Below are 17,597 nucleotides of genomic sequence, written 5' to 3' on the forward strand. Positions count from 1 at the left end.
AGACCATTAAACATTAATATTCAACTGCGTTCCCGCATATTAAGACGGAATCTATCAGGAAATTGAGTAGTTTTAATTTTCAGTGGACAAAAACCTTGTACCAGAATAATTTAAACAATATCGCATTCTTTTTTACATTTTTCAAGGGCTACAGATGTAGTTCGTTATCTGTAATAACACAACAGGAAATGTTTTTTGAGACGCCGAGAAAATAAATATAAAATTTTACAAAATGACATCTTACACATGAAATTTTCAGAATTTTACCTGTGTTTTCACAATTCTTGTGAAATTGGACATTTATTTGCTCGGGCTCCCATGAGAAATAGTCTTTAGTGTTATTACAGATGACACATTTCAGTAAAATCCAACTAGTGGTCTATTATCAATGCTGCGTTCTGATTGGTTGAGCTACTGCTAGGCTATATATTATAGCCCACTAGTAGCGAAAAGTGCCCGCCTTAAGGCCCAAAAGAATGGCGGCTCAATCGCGTTTTGCTACCTAAAGTTGTTTTGTCTCGATATTTTCGACCAACTAGTTGGATTTTACTAAAACAATTATTCCTCTCTCCCTCATGGCCTTTGAGTCAATAGCCCATTCGGCCTTCGGCCTCATGCTATTTGATTCAGAGTCCATTTGGGCTCGAGGAATAATTGTTAAATAGGTTACTAATGAGTTGCTCTCTCATACAATGGGAACAATAGGGTTGCCCGCTCTATGCCCACCTGATTGGTTGATGTTGAATCTATTATGTGTTTAAAATAAAAGAGCGCAAATTTTAAACGTGCTATCTTTCTTATAAGTTCAATTTACTAGGAATATCTGCTTTACTATTACCAATATTCTTTAAAACATTGCTCCAAACATGTAAGTTGAATCAAGCGCTACTCCTCGGTTGACGATTAATGAAGTAGAAAAAGTCCAGCGACAAAGCATAGCCAGTTTTATCGGTCATGTGTTCCAACTTACTTATGCGGCTATATATGGTTGACAACCTCATTCAACGAGAACAGCTGAATCGTTGAGTTTGCTAGGAAACAATTTATTCGAGTTCGCTTGCCAACTAAACAATTGGTTTTAAACAAAACTCAATCTTGATTGGCTATTACAAAACCGCGTTCTCTGTGACTCACGCTCCGTTAACCAGTAGCAATTCGCATCTGACCTATTCACTCCCTCATTCTCCAACATGAAACTTCCCTCTCCAACATGAACCTCCCCCCCCCAACATAAACCATCCCCCGACCGAAAAACGTAAATCGACGCAGTGCCCAGATTGTAATGTGGGTGTGGCTCAGGACATTATACAAAGTCTTACACGACGTATTGGTCGTCATATTTCGCGAAATGATTGTTTCTGTGATACAATATTTACAAAAATGTCTTTAATATTTGTCAAAATTTTTTCATGTGTTTTGGCCTGGAGACACTGAAACCAGTCTTTAAATGTCCTTAAGAATTATTCAGCTCTACGTTATTTCTTTTCTTGGTATACAAAACCATCCATCTGTGCAAACTTTTTTCAAGAGTTCAGTGGTAAAACCAGCAGGCATTTGACGAAATCTTTCAGCAGCTCCTGACTATTGTGTCTTGATGAGGACCAATGTGGGCGATGTGTCAAATGCTTAATTGTGCTAAAGGGAGAAAAAGAGAAGAAGTCAGCGGCAACAACAAACTAATATCTTATATTAATTTTATGGCAGTGACAAACTCTTTCTCAAGCCTTAACTTGCTTTTACCTTAAAAATAAAAGCTGCGATAAAGGCCTTAAAACAAGCCCGCTACGTTGTCATGGCAGCAAATTTCAATAGGACAATTGCAGCAAACAACAAACTCAAAATCCTGAACTGTGGCCACATTGGTAGGGGGCAAGTGCTTTCACCACTATGCCATTCCTTGCTCCCCTACATTTCATTCATGATAAGAGGGAATATGAACTACCAAATGATTCCCATCCGCATTTAGGCGATCTTACACGAGGCAAACTGCAACGAAAATTCTTAGGCAACAATGTTGGCACGAAGTTTTGAACATTCGAAACAATGTCGCAGCGCTGTGATGCACTGAAAATCGTTGTCTCGATTTGTCACAAGACGGCAAAGAGGAAGAAACAAACAACGCTGCACGTGCCATTGCGCTTTCTGGTACATTTTTAAGTCGTCCTCGGTGCAACTACGACGTGAAATTTTCCACAGAGTGACGTTTAATCGAGGGCGTGAACGATGATTGCACTCACTGCTAAGAGCAATTTCAAGTAATCGCGAATTCCTTTATTATTCATGTTCTCGTTGCAATCGTTGTCGTTTTTTATAAAAGTCCCTAATTCACAATTTTCCCATAAACTACAGTGCAGCTTGTTTACATCCAAACTTCTGCATTTTGCATTGTGTTCGATTTCCCTTGGGATGACTGTAGTACCCAGGAGAAACTGCAAACAATGCTTAAGCCAAATGTTTTTTTTTTTCGGTTTGGGGTTGGGGGGTTTTGGGGGGGAACAACGTGCATTCTGGTGTATGTGAAAATGGCGAATAGCTGAATGGGGCAGGATATCTTACATTGTTTTAGTATTCTATAAACAGGGTGTCACTTCGTTAACCGCTTCTCTGAACAAATATCTTATTCGCAGCATCTTCTCCTAGTCAGGAAACGGATCATTAAATCCACGGAAATTACTCTGAAAGAGACAAAACAAAAGAAAATATCGAAAAACTGGTGTTACAAAGATTTTCAATTCAATTTAATTATGTTAGCCAATCACAACAAACAAAGATAATCCGATAGACCAATCAGAGGTTAAATAAAAAGAACAATAAAAAAAACATGTGGGCTGTGGTTAGCTAGATCTAAGTAGTGTTTCTGATTGGTCGTGCTGCGCGGGAATTTGCTTCAACCAATCAAAAACACTACGGAATTTCTGCGCTCGTTTCTCAGACGTCATTTCGTGGAGAAACAAGTGGTGGCGTCGCCAAATGTCGGCTCTTTTCTCAGGCTAGTTTTGTTGAACACGCCAAAATTAGCCCACGTGTGATAAAAACTCTACCCCGGTCAGACAGATATAACGGGCTTTAAGGTGGCTCGACTGGATTTTCTTGGGGGGATACCTCCCAAGTTTGAGCATTAATTACGACGCCATCAGTAAAGATATGGAAAAAAGGTTACCAAAACTGTATTATATAAAGATGAAAATTTCTTTTGATCTGGGTTTTATTGCAATTGGAGTCGCCATGGCAACTTAACGACGCCATTACGTTTTTTGTTTATCTTTGTGTTTCTCTGTACCAGGAGTGTTTTTTTTTTAAGAAATCGCTTAAGGGAGTCTGTACCTGCCATAAATGCCTCAATTATGGCAAAGTTTGAACAAATTCTATGAGAGCATTTTCGAAATATTTTGAAACGAAGTTTTAAGCGTCATAAAAACAGTGAAATAGCATGCTATCACACAATTAGCTAATTTTTTAAGAAAATGATAAGCTTTGGAAACGAGGCTTCATCTCATGGTGGTTTGATTCCATTGAAAACTGGGTACAAGAAAAGAGAAGAATTGCTCTGGGCGATCGCGAGTGAAACATTTTATTAACCTGCATTCAGCTGCATTTGTTACAGTTTTTGCACGTAATTTGGTCCATGTCTACAAATTTCGCATTTGTCAAAAAACCGCTCGATTAATTTATTTCATAAATTTGACAATCCCGAGATCAATTGCCAATAAATATACCCTGAAAGTCTCAAGAAGATTGAAAACAGGAAAGGCTCTTAAATAGGGCCTCAAATATGACCAATTTTCCCCCAAGATTTTGTGTTTACAAGTGAGCGTCCTCATTATATACTGGCATTATTTTTCTTCTACGCAGTTTTGAATGGAATCAAACCACTATGAGATGAAGCTGCGTTTCCAAAGCTTATCATTTTCTTAAAACATTAGCTCGTTGTGTGGATAGCATGCTATTTCACTGTTTTTATGATGCTTAAAACTTCGTTTCAAAATATTTCGAAAACGCTCCCATAGAATTTGTTCAAACTTTGCCATAATCGAGGCAATTATAGCAGGTACAGACTCCCTTAAGCGATTTCTTAAAAAAACTTCTGGTAGAGTGAAACACAAAGATAAATAAAAAACGCAATGGCATCGTTACGTTGCCACGGCGACTCCGATTGCAGTAAAACCCAGATCATAAGAAATTTTCATCTTTATATAATACAGTTGTGGTACCCTTTTCCACACATCTTTACTCATGGCGACGTAGTTAAGGCTAAAACTTGTGAGGTATCCCCCCAAAAAATCCAGTCGAGCCACCTGAAGTGACCATTGGCAATAAAACTTTGAAAATGAATTTCAATCTGCCTTGAGCAACTAAAACGATCATCACATCTTTCTTTGCTCTTTTTCTATGTATCGTGTAACGGTTTTCAAAGTGATCGTTGAATTGCGCAGAATAATGAGGCCTAGGGACTAGGCAAATCGCTAATAAAATCTTGCAATCGGCGGATGGTTTCGCACGAAGGTGCTACGCTGTATATCACACAGAAAACACACAAGAAACTAATGGCAAAAAAACTGGGGGCAGGGAAGCGCCTAACTCTAAGGGTAAGGGGACCAGGAGAGGAGCCCTCCTCGAGTGAGACAAGAACGAGTGGCACGTAAGGTAGCCGCCCTGGACACCTGATCAGTCTCCGGGGGTGAGGCCAATATCACTAGGAAATAAGAGAAACCATAAAGAAGCCCTTCTGGGTGGAGTACAGATCAGGTGGAACCAGGGATCACCCTGGAGTGGATATTTAACACAGGGTACCCTCCAGCGTCAGTGACTGATATCTTAGAGACTGGGTGGATCTAAGAGAAATACATAACGTACGGACTCGTGAAACAACAGAAGAACAATACATACTTTATACTCCCATTAATTTTCGTATCCTTCTCTATTTTTCTTGTCTAGGAACCCAATACAAATGAATTTAGAATTCCAAGCTATAACTGAAAAAGAAAAAGACAAAAACAAATACAAAATTAGTTCGATTACATTGCAAACCAATAAAACCAAGTACAGTGAAGGAGCTGTAGGTTTTGTTCATTTAAATCTTGCAATTACACAATAATAACTCAAATGTCCCGAGCTAAAAAATCTAAATTCAAAGGGTTGGAAGTCCCCTATTCTAAACAAAATGGAGTTAAATCATTCTGAGTTGAAATGTTTGGAGTAATGACATCGGAAATCAAATTTTCAAAGTGACGACATTCGGACATTCGGACATTCGGTATTCAAATGTTGGGAAGAATGATGTTTAGAATTCAAATGTTTGGAGTGATCATATTCGGAATTCAAATGTTTGGAGTGATGACATTCGGTTCTCTAATGTTAGGAGTGATGACATTCGAAATTTAAATGTTTGCGGTGATAACATTTGGAATTCAAATATTTATAGAGGTGACATTCGGTATTTCAATGTTCGGAGAGAGGACATTCGGTATTCAAATGTTCGGAGAGATGACATTCGATATTCAAACGTTTGGAAGAATAACAGTCAGAATTTAAATGTTTTGAGTGATCATATTCGGAATTCAAATGCTTGGAGTGATGACATTCGGTATTCCAATGTTAGAAGTGATGACATTCGGAATTCAAATGTTAGGAGTGATGACACTCGGAATTCAAATGTTTGTAGTAATGACAGTCGGAATTCCAATGTTTGGAATGATGACATTCGTTATTCCAATGTTAGGAGTGATGACATTCGGAATTCCAATGTTTGCAATGATGACATTTGATATTCCAATGTTTGCAATGATGACATTCGGTATTCAAATGTTCGGAGTGATGGCATTCGGTATTCAAATGGTAGGAGTGATGACATTCGGTATTCAAATGTTCGGAGTGATTACATTCGGTATTCAAATGTTCGGAGTGATGGCATTCGGTATTCAAATGTTAGGAGTGAAGACGTTCGGTATTCAAATGTTTGGAGTGAAGACATTGGTAGCAATATTGTTATAGTAACGCTAAGTGATACTCGATTGCCGTCATACAACACCATGGTAGATCATGGCTAAACGCTTTTTTTGGAGTGGCAGGAGATAGAGAGTGAAGAGAATCTAGAGATGGTTTTGCAATAGGGAACTCCATTACTCAGCAGCTAGAACAAGACCCGACAGTGACAGGATAATCACCATGAGACTTCCGCTGCAGAGAAATTTGTACCCTACCATAGCTAGGTGGCTATGCTCCAAAAATGACCAACCTCAAAGAGATTAAGGAGGATTTTCTGCGGAGGAGTTCTGCGGAGAGTTCCTTGTACTGATAAACTGATAACAGGCGGTGACTTCAATGTGAGGGTTGGAATGGTGGACAAATGGCCACGTGTGATTGGCCTGCGTAGAGCTATCAAGTGCAACTGAAACAGTGAACTTCTTCTGGGGCTTTGCTCGGAACACAATTTGGTGATCACAAACACTACCTTCATGAGCAAGGATTATCACAAGACCACATAGATGCAACCGTACTCTAAACACTGGCACCTTTTATGTGACAGTGAGGCAGGTAGACCAAAATGACATTTTGGCAAGACCCTTGAGAGGCGCTGAGTGTTTAACTGACCATGTTTTGTTAAGATCCATTGTTGCCTTTTTCATCAACAAAAAAAAACAAAACTGCCGCCAAATCACCCTGCAAGATTGATTTAATGAAACTACGAGATAAAGATAAGCAACATAAGTTGAAGAAGGAAATGAACAAGGTTTTGGCAGGATTGGAACATCAACAGTCGGAAGTTGTTGAAGAAAACTGGAATTCTTTAAAAGCAACTACACTTGACACTGCTTTCAGTGTCTTAGCTAAATTCACTCAGGACACGTCAGATTGGTTCGACGATGCTGACAAAAAGGCGAGGGGTCCGTTAGAGGAAAGAAATAATACAGGGGGGAAAAAACTTCAGCTGGACACTAGATCAAAAAGGACAAAACTAACTGGTACTCGACGGAATCTACAGCAGTACACCAGGGAAAGTTTCAAAGGTGAAAGGTAAAGGCTGAAGAATTTCAGCAGGTAGCAGAATAAAAAAGATATGAAAGCTTTTCACGATGGTCTGAGAGAAGTATAACGGCCACAGAAGAGCGGTACAACGCAGCTTACTGATCTTGATGATAAGACAGTAATACAGGAAAAAGCTGAGATTCTCGATAGATTTACAAACTACTTTTGACAAGCTACTTAACATAACTGGACAGGTTGATCGCTCTGCCTTGGGCACCATTGAACTGAGACCGAACATTGTATTTTTTCATGAAAAGCCTGAATTCAAGGATGTGTTGGATGCCATCAATGCAACAAACAATGGTAAAGCCCCTGGAATGTATGGTATACCTGCAGAAATCTAACAATATGTATTGAGCAGAATATGCAGTTTTTATCCTGCTTCAAATGAGGTCACCATCTTATGGAAGTTTGCCTGTCGCCATGACCCCTAGAGCTATGTCAGCTGGAGTCTTGTACACCAGTTAGGGCCACCCATGCTGAAAAGGTCGAAAGGTAGAGACCAGACAAAGTGCGATCTCCTGGTCCTCCAGGTTGGGGGTTGGGTGTAGGGCTAACTACCCTGCTCCATAAAAACACTAATTGTTACAAAACCAGAAGCATAGTTTATGAGACAACACTAACTGGGGATGACGCTGCTAGCACTGCAATGACGACCTTGGGACACTAGGCCACATTGCTGGAACACAAGGACCATGGCGGAGGCAAAAGGGGCAGGAAAAGGAAAAAAACAGAATTTCAGTGTTTATAAGGATAGGGCCAGAATTCCAGTCTTTGGAAGAATAACATCAGAATTGCAATGTTTATAAAAACTGGGCCAGAATTCCAATGTTAATAAAATTAGGGCGAGAGTTCCAATGTTTGTAAAAATAGGGCCAGAATTCCAATGTTCGAAAGCATAGGGTCAGTATGCCAATGTGTACAAAAATAGGGCCAGAATTGCAACGTTTGAAAGGATATGATCATATAAGGGCCAGAATTCTATTGTGTAAAAGGATAAGATCAGAATTCCAATGTTTGGAAAGATAACTTCAGAGTGCCTATGTTTATAAAACGAGGGCCAGAATTCCAATAAATTGAAGAATAAGAACAGAATTCAAGGATAAGGCCAGAATTCCAATGTTTGAAAGGATAGGGCCAGAATTCGAACGCTTATAAAAATAGGGCCAGAAATGCAATGCATGAGAAGACAAGATCAGAATTCCAATGTCTATAAAAATAGGGCTAGAATTCCAGTGTTTGAAGGATAAGATCAGAATTCCAATGTGTATAAAAATAGGGCCAGAATACCAATGTATAAAAAGATAACATCAGAATTCCAATGTTTATAAAAACAGGGCCAGAATTCCAATGCATGAAAAGACAAGATCAGAATTCCAATGTCTATAAAAATAGGGCTAGAATTCCAGTGTTTTGAAGGGTGAGATCAGAATTGCAATGTGTATAAAAATAGGGCCAGAATACTACTGTACAAAAAGATAACATCAGAATTCAAATGTTTATAAAAAATAAGGCCACAGTTCCAATGTTTGGAAGGATAAGATCAGAACGCCAATGTTTATTATAATAGGGCAAGCATTCCAAAGGTTGGAAGGATAAGATGAGAATTTCAGTGTTTATAAGGATAAGGACGGAATTCCAATGTTTGAACAGATAAGATCAGAATTATGATATTTATAAAAGTGAGGGCCAGAATTCCAACGTTTTCAAGGATTAATAAGAATACGGCCAGAGTTCCAATGTTTATAAAAAAAGGCTTAGAATTCCAATGTATGGAAAGATAAAATCAGAATTCCAACAATTATAAAAACAGGACCAAAAGACCAATATTTTGAAGGATAAGATCAGAATTGCAATGTTTTTAAAAAAGGGCTAGAATTCCTTTGTTTGGAAGGATAACATCAGAATTCCCATGATTATAGAAACAGAGCCAGTATTCCAATGTTTGGAAGGATAAGATCAGAAAACCAATGTGCATAAGTATTCCAGTTTCTGAAAGAATAAGTGTTGCTGCTGGGGCTGCAATGACGCTCTTAGGTCAAGGCCAGCCGAAAGCCCTGTGGCCAATAGGCCCCACAGTAGTCCCCCAAGTAACAGACGATCATAAGTTGCTGGAACGTGAGGACCATAGCGAGACAACACGGGAAGGGCAAGTACCTAAGGACATGAAAGAGTATGGGATTGAAGGGCTAATGATGAGTCAAAAGAGACCAGGTGGAAATGGACGGGATCAGTAACACAGCAGAGTGGAGAGAAGGTGGTGTACGTAGGAAATGATGAGGTACAACAGGGAGGAGTAGCCATCAAGATGAGTGCGAGGGCAAAGGCAGCCTTGATGGAATGGATGCCAATTAGCAAAAAGATTATTACAGCACGATTCTACTAAAAGTACAAAACACTGACGGTGGTACAAGCATATGCACCAACAAATGATGTGATGGATGAGGAAAAGGATGAATTCTACAACCAGCTGCAGGACACTGTTTCAGACTGCAACAGAAATAATATAATGGTGGTGATGGGAGATTTGACTGTTGAAAAAGGCAACAACAATACCAATAGAGAGGAGGTTATGGGGAAGTTTGGCGTTTGTGTTATGAATGGCAGTGGACAAAGGCTATGTGACCTTTGTAGTGCAAATGGTCAATCATAACTGGAAAAACTTTCCCTCATAAAGACATCCATAAGCTGACCTGGAGGCCACCAGATGCGAGGACAGTAAACCAGATTGACCATGTACTAGTGAATGGAAACATGAGAACATCTATATTAGACGTCAGGGTAATGAGAGGAGCAGACGTATACAGTGACCATTATCTGTGAAAACCAGGGTACGTCTAAAGTTGGCAAGAGCTGAGGGGTAGAAGAACGTATGGGAAAGGTTGATCTAAGTAAACTGCAAAGTGAAGAGATCAGGTGGAAGTCCAGCATTGAGGAAGGGTTTAGGAGGTAAGGAATAGGTTTGAAGCTTTAGAAGACATAGATGATCTGGAGAAAAAATATGATATGATTTTGGCAACATAAGAGATGGGGCAAACAAAGTCTTGGGGAGGTCAAAGAAACTTAGTAAGCCGTGGACAGGAAGCAAAAAATCAAGGAGAAGAAAGAGGCAAAATTGGAATTGGAGAAGGCAAGATTGGAAGGACTAAAAGAGAGAAGGAGCGAGGAGTACAGTGCAAACAACAACAAAGTGAAACGAAGAGCTAAAGAGGAAACGAAAAGATGGTAGAGAAGAGGGCTGCAGCGACAGAAAAGACCCCTGAGAACGGTAGAAGCAAGGAGCTATACAGCATTAATAAGTAGATAACTGGAGAAAGGCGGAAACAGCAATAGGTGTTCAGGACAAACAAGGGGTGCTTAGGACTGGAACAAAAGAAAGACTGCCGAGATGGGCGGAGCACTTTAGTGAAATATTAAACAGAGATGACCCTACGAATCCCGTGGAAGAGGATGGGATGGTAGAATCGGAAGACATTAAGGAAATAGACCTAGGAAGAAGGCGATCACAAGAGGTCAAGCATGCGTTGAAGAGGACAAAGCCAGGGAAAGTGGCTGGGGTAGATAACGTGTGTCCGTAATTATTCAGAGCTGACATCAAGACACTACAAGCAGGCTAACTAGTTGTTACAACAGGCTTAAAGAAACTGAGGTGGCGGAAAGTGTGGAAGTAAGAACTTGTTGTTAAGGTATTCAAGAAACGTAGTTTGCACAAATGCAACAACTGCAGAGGAGTGACTTTACTACCTGTCAGCAGTAAGATATTCTGTACGATGCAGTTGGAGCGGATCAAGAAAGGCGTAGACAAGAAACTTCGAAAGGAGCAGACTGGGTTTAGACCCAAGAAAAGTACAACTGAACACATCTTTATACTTGACACATCTTGGAGCAGGCAAATGAGTGGAGGGCAGGTCTGTATGCGCACTTTGTTCTAGACTTTGAAAAAGCCTTTGAATCTGTACACAGAGAAAGCCTATGGAATATCATGCTAAGTTATGGGATACCAGACAAGATGGTGAGAGTGATAGCGGGCATATACGTGGGCTTTGGGTGCACAGTTGTCGACAGGAGTGTGACATCTGACTGATTTATGATCAAGTCTGGGGTAAAACAGGGGTGTATGATGTCGCAATTCCTATTCTTACTGTGCTTGGATTGAGTCATAATGAAGGCAACAGCAGACAAGAAAAGAGGGATAAGGTGGAATTTCACAACAGTGCTGCAGGACCTTGATTTCACAGATGACATTGCATTACTGTCATCTACGCTCAATTACTTGCATGAAAAGACTGGGACATTGGCAGAGGAAACAGCCAGAGTAGGACTCAAACTTAATGCGAAAAAGTGCATGACACTAATGACCAAGTGTGCTACTAGGAGCGAGAATATTGTGGTGGATGGCAAAGAAGTGATGACGTTGAGGAGTTTACATACCTGGGAGCTAGTGTAGACAAGGAGGGTGGAGGTAGCAGAGATATTATGCACCGTCTGCACATAGCACATGGCGCATTCTAGAGACTAAGGAGGGTCTGGGCAGCTAGAGGAATAGAAAGGAGAAGCAAGATATGTCTTTTGAAGACTTATGTTCCAACGGTCCTACTATATGGCTGTGAAACTTGAAACATCACCAAGAACGATGAAGGGAAGCTAAATAGCTTCCAGTGCCAGTGCCTGAGATGGATACTGTGGACTAGATGGCAGCAGAGAATGACAAACAAGAGAATGGTTGAGTAGGCTGAGATCAATGACATAAGCTGTGAGGTGCGAGGAAGAAGTTGGAACTGACTAGGTCACATACTCAGGAGAGAGGGTGAGAAGGACTCCTTTACAGCATTAAGATGGACTCTTGAAGGTCGGAGGGCGGGAGGAAGACCAAAAACTACTTGGAGAAGGACAGTCGAAAAAGGGCGAAACAAAGCTGGGTGGAAGAGCTGGGAAGTAGCCAAAGTGGTTGCACAAGACAGAAAGTGTTGGTCAGACAGCGTAGAGAAAACCAGAAGCATTGCTAATTAGACAAAACTGACTGGGGGTGTTGCTGCTGGGCTGCAATGACGCTCTTGGGTCAAAGCTAGCCTGAAGGCTGATAGGCCCCATAGTAGCCCCCAAGTGACAGACGATCATCTGTTCCTGGAACTCGAGGACCGTGGCAGAGACAACACATGCAACGCAAGTACCTAAGGAGATGAAAGAGTATGGGATTGAAGGGCTAGGGATAAGTGAGACCAGGTGGAAAGGGTCGGATCAGTAACACTGCAGAGTGTAGAGAAGGTGGTGTAGGTAGAAAATGATAAGGTACAACGGGGAAGGAGTAGCCATGATGATGATTGCAAGGGCAAAGGGAGCCTTGATGGAATGGATGCCAATTAACAAAAGTATTATTACAGCACGATTCTACTCAAAGTATAAAAAACTGACAGTGTTAAAAGCATATGCACCAAAAAATGACGCGATGGATAAGGAAAACAATGAACTCTACAACCAGCTGCCGGACACTGTATCAGACTGCAATGGAAATGATATTATGGCGGTGAAAGGAGATTTGAATGCTAACGTAGCCAAAAACAATACCAATAGAGAGGAGGTTGTGGGAAAACTGGAACAAATTTTCCTCAAAAAGACATCCATAAGCTTACCTGGGGGTCACCAGATGGGAGGACAGTAACCGGATTCACCATGTTTAGTGAATGGAAACATGAGAACATCTATATTAGACACCAGAGTAATGAAAGGAGCAGACGTATACAATGAACATTACCTTGTGAAAACGAGGATGGATGGCGAAGAAGTGGATGATGTTGAGGAGTTAACATACCAGGAAGCTATTGTAGACAAGGAGTGTAGAGGTAGCAAAGACATTATGCACCATCTGCAGAAAGTATGTGGCCCATTCCAGACACTAAGGACGGTCTGAGTAGCTAGAGGAATAGGAAGGAGAACCAGGATAAGTCCATTTAAGACTTAAGTTCAAACGGTCCTCCTGTATCGCTGTGAAACTTGAATGGAAACATGAGAACATCGATTTAGACACCAGAGTAATGAGAGGAACAGTATACAGTGACCATTACCTTGTGACAAAAAGGATCTGTCTAAAGTTGGCAAGAGCTGAGGGGAGGAAGAACGTAAGGGAAAGGTTTGACGTAAGTAAACTGCAAAGTGAAGAGATAAAAAACTACTTGGAGAAGCACAGCCAAGAAAGTGCTAAACAATGCTGGGTGGAAAAGCTGGGAAGTAGCCAAAGTGATTGCACAAGAAAGAAAGTGTTAATCAGACAGCGTAGAGGAATTATGCGCCTACTGGAGCGATAAGACTTGATGATGATCATGTTAAAAATTCCAGTGTTTGGAAGGATGAGGTCAAAATTCTAATGTGTATAAAAAAAAGCCAGAATAACAATGTTCGAAAGAATAAGACAAGAATACCAATGTTTATAAAAATAAGGCCAAAATTCCAAAGTTTGGAAGGATATCATAATTTTAATGCTTATAAAAATAGGGCCAGAATTCCAATGATTGCAAGGATGAAGTCAGAATTCCAATGTTTATAGAAATAAGGCCAGAATGTCAATTGAAGGACAAGATTAAAATTCCAACGTTTATAAAAGTAGGGCCAGAATTTCAATGCTTGGAAGGATAAGATCACAATTCCAATGTTTATGAGGATAGAGGCAGAATTTCAATGTTTGGAAGTATATGGTCAGACTCCCAATGTTTTGAAGGATAAGGCCAGAATTTCAATGTTTGGAAGTATAAGTTCAGACTTCCAATGGTTCTAAAAATTTGCCCAGAATTCCAATGTTTATAGAAATAGCGCCAATATTCAAATGTTAGGAAGGATAAGATCAGAAAACCAATGTGTACAAAAATAGGGCAAGTATTTGAGTATTTGGAAAGATAAATCAGAATTCCAATCTTTATAAAAATAGGGCTAGTATTCCTATGTTTGGAAGGGCAAGATCAGAATTCCAGTGTTTATAGAAAGGGGGCCAAAATTCCAATGTTTGGAAGGATAAGATCAGAAAACCAATGTCTATAAAATAGGGCCAAAATTCCAGTGTTTAGAAAGATGAAATGGGAACTCCAATGTTTATAAAAATAGGGTAGATTTCCAATGTTTGGAATGATAAGATCAGAATTCCAGTGTTGAAAAGGATAGTAACAGATTTCCAATGATTACAAAAATAGGGCCAGAATTCCAAAGTTTATAAAAAGAAGGCCAGAATTACAGTGTTTTAAAGGACAAGATGAGAAGAACAATATTTAGAACAAGAGGGCCAGAATTTCAATGTTTGGAAGTATATGGTCAGACTCCCAATGTTTTGAAGGATAAGGCCAGAATTTCAATGTTTGGAAGTATAAGTTCAGACTTCCAATGGTTCTAAAAATTTGCCCAGAATTCCAATGTTTATAGAAATAGGGCCAGTATTCAAATGTTTGGAAGGATAAGATCAGAAACCCAATGTGTATAAAAATAAGGCAAAAATTGCAGTTTTTTAAAGGATAAAATCAGAATTCCAAAGTTGATACAAAGGGGCCAAAAATTCCAATGTTTGGAAGGATAAGATCAGAATTCCAAAGTCTATAAGAATAGGGCCAGAATTTTAGTGTTTGCAAGGATAAGATGAGAATTCCAATGTTTATAAAAATAGGGCCAGAATTTCAATGTTTCTAGTGTAAGGATAAGATAAGAATTCCAGTGTTTATAAGGACAGGACCAGAATTTCAATGTTTATACAAGTAGGGCCAAAATTCCAATGTTTCTGTTCCGAATGGGGTCACCACCTTGTCGTGGTGGGGCAGTTTGCGTGTCTCCATGACCCCTAGAGCTATGTCAGCTGGAGTCTTGTACTCCTGGTAGGGCCACCCATGCCGAAAAGGTCAAAGGGTAGAGACCAAGCAACCAGTGATCCTGAATCTGGTCCTCCAGGTTGGGGGTTGGTCATAAAGCTCACGACCCCACCATATAAAAACAGTTACAGAAACCAGAAGTGTTGATGATGAGACAACAGCGACTTGGGGTGTCGCTGCTGGGGCTGCAATGACGCTATTGGGTCAAAGCCAGCAGCCCAAAGACTGAAAGGCCCCATAGAAGCCTCCAAGCGACAGATGATCATCGGCTACTGGAACGCCAGGACCATGGCGGAGACAACACGGGCAGGACAAGTAGCTAAGGAGATGAAAGTGTATGGCATTGAAGTGCTAACGATAGGTGGGACCACACGGAAAGAGTCGGATCAGTAACACTGCAGAGTGGAGAGAGGGTGGTGTACGTAGGAAATGATGAAGCACAACAAGGAGGAGTAGCCATCATGAAGAGTATGAAGGCAAAGGGAGCCTTGCTGGAATACACGCCAGTTAGCAAAATGATCATTACAGCATGATGCTACTCAAAGTACAAAAAACTGACAGTGGTACAAGCATATGCCCCAATAAATGATGCAATGGATAGGCAAAAGAATGAATCCTACAGTCAGCTGCAGGACACTATTTCAGACTGCAACAGAAATGATCTGACTGTGGTGATGGGAGATTTGAATGCTAAGGTAGGCAACAACAATACCAATAGAAGGGAGGTTATGCGGAGGTTTGGCATTGGTACTATGAATGATAGTGGAGAGAGGAAATGTGACTTCTGTGGTGCAAATGGGTTCATCATAACTGGAACAAACTTCTCTCATAAAGACATCCATAAGCTTACCTGGGGGTCACCAGATGGGAGGACAGTAAACCAGATTCACCATGTTCTAGTGAATGGAAACATGAGAACATCTATTTAGACACCAGAGTAATGAGAGGAACAGACGTATATAATGACCATTACCTTGTGAAAACGAGGATCTGTCTAAAGTTGGCAAGAGCTGAGGGGAGGAAGAACGTAAGGGAAAGGTTTGCCGTAAGTAAACTGAAAAGTGGAGAGATCAGGAGGAAGTACAACATTGAGCTGAGGAATAGGTTTGAAGCTTTAGGAAACAGATGATCCGGAGGAGGAACACGATATGATTTTGGCAACATACAGAGATGGAGTGAAGAAAGTCTTGGGGAGGTCAAACAAACTTAGTAGGCCATGGATAGGAAGCAAAACACCGGAAAAGATCAAGGAGAGGAAAGAGGCAAAATTGACATTGGAGGAGTAAGATCGGAATGAGTGAAACAGAGGAGCGAAGAGTATAGTGCAAAGAACAACAAATACTAGGAAGGATACGAGAAATTAGTTGGAGAAGAGGGCTGCAGCAGCGTAAAAGGCCGCTGAGATTGATAGCAGCAAGGAGCTATAGAGCATTACTAAGTCGATAACTGGAGAAAGGCGAAAACAAGAAATGAGTGTTGAGGAAAAACAATGGGTGCTTAGTAGTGATTAAACAAAAGTAAGACTGCAGAGATGGGCATGAAGCACTTAAGCAAAATATTACACAGATATGATCCAAGGAATCCTGTGGAAGAGGATGAGATAATAGAATCCGAAGAGATTGAGGAAATAATCTAGGAAGATGGCGATGACAAGAGGTCAAGGATGTGTTGAAGAGGACAAAGCCAGGGAAAGCGGCTGGAGTAGATGAGGTGTGTCTTGAATTATTGAGAGATGACATGGAAGACACTGCAAGTAGGCTGACTAGTTGTTACAACAGGCTTTGGGGATCTAAGAGGTGGCCAAAACTGTGAGAGAAGGAACTTGTTGTTAAGGTGTTCAAGAAAGGTTGTTTCCGTGAATACAAAAACTGGAGAGGAGTGACTTTACTACGTACGTGTCACTAGAAAGATATTCTGTAGGATGCGGTTGGAGAGGATCAAGAAAGGCGAAGACAAGAAATTTGAAAGGAGAACGCCGAGTTTGGACCCAAGAAAAGTACAACTGAACAGATCTTTATACTTAGTAACATCCTGAGCAGGCAAATGAGTAGAGGGTGAGTTTGTATGCCCACTTTGTAGACTTTGAAAAAGCCTTTGACTCTGTACATAGAAAAAGCCTATGGAATATCATGACAAGTTATGGGATACCAGACAACATGAGTGATAGCGGACATATACGAGGGCTTTGAGTGCACAGTTGTCGATGGGAGTGTGACATCTGACTGGTTTATGATCAAGTCCAGGCTAAAACAGGGGTTCGAGATGTCTGGATTCCTATTTTTACTGTGCTTGGATTGGGTCATGAGGAAGGCACCAACAGACAAGAGAAGAGGGGTAAGGTGGAATTTCACATCACTGCTGGAGGACCTTGATTTTGCAGATGACATTGCACTACTGTCATCTCCGTTCAATCATTGGCATGAAAGACTGGGAGATTGGCAGAGGAAACAGCCAGAGTAGGACTTAAACTTAATGCGACAAAATGCAACACACTAAGGACTGAGTGTGATAGTAGAAGGGAGAATATTGTGGTGGATAGCGAAGAAGTGGATGGTGTTGAGGAGTTAACATACCTGGGAGCTATGTTAGACAAGGAGGGTGGAGGTAACAAAGACGTTATGCACCGACTGCAGAAAGCATGTGGCGTATTCCAGACACTAAGGAGGTTGGGGCAGCTAGAGGAATAGGAAGGAGAGCCAGGATATGTCTATTCAAGACTTAAGTTCGAAC

At 40.7% G+C, this 17,597-nt stretch overlaps 1 pseudogene; it reads left to right on the plus strand.

The window, feature by feature from the left end:
• Positions 1-9,050: 9,050 nt before the first annotated feature.
• Positions 9,051-12,036, plus strand: LOC140925590 (uncharacterized; annotated as a pseudogene).
• Positions 12,037-17,597: the final 5,561 nt, after the last annotated feature.

The sequence above is a fragment of the Porites lutea genome, chromosome 2, assembly GCF_958299795.1.
Source record: "Porites lutea chromosome 2, jaPorLute2.1, whole genome shotgun sequence".
NCBI lineage: Eukaryota > Metazoa > Cnidaria > Anthozoa > Scleractinia > Poritidae > Porites > Porites lutea.